The sequence below is a fragment of the Staurois parvus genome, unplaced genomic scaffold, assembly GCF_062004578.1.
Source record: "Staurois parvus isolate SC_StPar_1 unplaced genomic scaffold, SC_StPar_1.0 ptg000064l, whole genome shotgun sequence".
Classification (NCBI taxonomy): domain Eukaryota; kingdom Metazoa; phylum Chordata; class Amphibia; order Anura; family Ranidae; genus Staurois; species Staurois parvus.
The window spans coordinates 2,174,341-2,176,943 of record NW_028317860.1 but is presented as its reverse complement, the minus strand read 5'-3'; the positions used below and the strand labels follow the sequence as shown (position 1 = coordinate 2,176,943).

The window sequence follows — 2,603 nt, the reverse complement described above, 5'->3', positions numbered from 1 at the left end:
AGTTGGCTCCATTTTGGAACGCATGTACTCCTTTGGATTGAATAAAAATTGTATTAATACTCACCTTGTTGCTGACTTCACCTTACCTTGGAGGATTTTTGTGTGCAGATTGGAGACTGCTTGTTAGGCACAGTGAGTGGAGAGTGCTCTAGCCCATTTTATACCTGCAACTGAGTTGCCAACACTTTACTTGATTACTTTAACCTTGGTAAATGCCTATTTTTTAATTGTTAATTTGAGCAAACTTCTACTTTATATCCCACTTATTAAACATATTCAATTGGTATTTCAATAATGCATATAGCGCTGTTGTTACCCAAGCTTTGTATTGTTTTCATTATCTTAAAGTTCACTTTTTACAACCTCAGGTTGTGGGACGTTCTTCCTGGGTCTATTGGTTTCATATAAATCTTCCATGTGTTCTTTCAATCCACTGCATATCTCATTTTCTCTGGTTAATACCTTTCCTCTTTTTTTTTTAAATATGAAACACTTGTTTGGATTTGCATGACATCCTTTCATAGAGCCCATGCTAATCTTTTCTGTAGCATTCCAGTTTTCGTGTATGTCTTGCCAAAACAAGGACACCTTTCAGTCTTTATCTTCAATTTAATTTCTACTGTTAGATTTTGTTTTTGGGGCTAGTTTCTTTACATCCAAGTACACTGCCCTTGCTTAATTTCTCTCTCTTATTTTAATTGCATCTATTCATGTATTTCTTTCTATTTTGCTTGTCAACACAGTCTTCTGTTCTTGGAATTTCTCTAATCTTACTTTGATTGGTTTCTTCTTTTTGTTCACTCATCAGAGCAAAATTTCTCCAGTGATCCAGTTGTTTCTTCTTTTGTGTTAGGCTTTGGAATGAGAGTTTATTGACTTAGAATATCACTTTGTATTTTTAGAGTGTGCTGTTGTACTTTTTGCTGATTGCAAAATAGTCTAGGAAGCTTTTCCTTTTTTCGTGGTTACCATTTTTATTTCTTCCTTATTTTTGTGTATGTTTTTTCAGACAATTGTTTTTTCTTTGCAAAAATCAATCAATATTCTTCTATTCCTGGTTATTATGTGGCTTCTGTAGAGTCCACACATACCATCCACGTTATCTGTGCCAATCTGAGTGTTGATATCATTCATAACTATTGTCTGTTCTTTCTATTATTAAAATCTTTCCAGGCTTTTTCTATAATGTCATATGTTGCTAGAACCCTTTTTGATGATATTTAGAGTATGTTCACCTGCATCATGACTAATATGTCCTTCTCAAATTGTATAACATTTCCAAATTCAGCATTACATTTTATTATCATTTTGAACGTGTGGTATCATGTGGTTCTCTCAGATGTCCAAACTATTTTGTAGTTATCACTTTCCGAGACCTTTGTTCTACAGGTAATAGGATTTGGATCATGGTGGGCATCAGAAGATCCTCAGTGTTTTACTATACACCCTCATTTGAAAGATGTTTTATAAGCAGACTGGGCTCATCCTGCTAGGGTGTTTTTTCTGTCAAAAGGTTTACTTAGCCTACCCCATGGGTTTTTTAACAGATAGATTATGCCTTCTAGTAATCTGGCAGTTTCTTAGCTGTACAAAAACCTGGAAGATTTCTCTTTTAGATGACCTTTTCTGTAACCCTGCTTTGGAAAAGTACTTGGTTTCCTCTTAAAAGAAGGAAAAAGCCTATAGTTCAGAAACCGGCCTCTTCTTCGACCTTCAAGAAGCATTTCTTTTACCATATACCATAGGTTCCAAGCCAAGAACTTAGTCCCAGTCCTGCAAGAAACCATGGATGCAAGCTGGGGAGAACAAGTTCTCTTCACAATGAAAGAGCACCCCCCTCATTTGGGTTGAGGGACAATTACAAGTCTTCACTGAGGTCTGGGAGGAGATTGAGGATGAATAAGTGACTTTGTGACTCACGGCTACAAGCTGGAATTTCAGAGCCTTCCCCCTCTGTGATTTTTGCTTTTAAATGTTTTTACAGTTTCATAAAGAAGTTTGAGCTATTGTAGGCTCTCAGTCTTCCTCTGTCTGAAGACGTGATGGTTCTGGTTCCAGAGCAGAAAAGGTTTAAGAGTTTCTACTCTCAAAAATAAATGACAGTGTTTGCTGTATCTTGCTTCTCAAAAATCTCAACAAGCTACTGAGGGTACGGAGTTCTGGACGTAATCTGTGTTGTGTCATCAGTGGACACCAAAAATGCTTACCTACATGCTCTGATTATTCCACTGTGCTAAAGATTTTGCAGTTTGCTGTGGAGGAACATTTTTTTCCAGTTGTGGCTCTGTCATTTGACCTGTCTATGGCTACCAGGATCCAAGCTCCAGTTCTGGAGCTCTTACATTCCTTACTTCGAAGGGAGCAATTTGATCCATTTTAAAGACCAATGTCGGTGATTATAGCAATTTCAGACTCTCATCAGCATGTGTGAGCCAGAAAATACAGTATAACGTCCAATATAGTTTGTGTTTCCCAAACAGATGTGTTGTGACTTCTGTCTTCTCAGATATTCACATTCAAAGCTCCAGAATGGTGTTCCCCAAAACATAGAAAAACAACATAGTGTAATTGTTAAGGTAAAGGGTATTCCACCTTGGGATCAT

General features: G+C 37.0%; 1 non-coding gene across 1 annotated transcript; it reads right to left on the bottom strand.

Annotated features, from left to right (window-relative positions):
* Positions 1-478: 478 nt before the first annotated feature.
* LOC149469664 (U6 spliceosomal RNA) lies at positions 479-586 on the bottom strand. Its single transcript, XR_016311538.1, has one exon. It is a non-coding gene; the product is annotated as a U6 spliceosomal RNA (small nuclear RNA).
* Between the last annotated feature and the right edge of the window lie 2,017 nt (positions 587-2,603).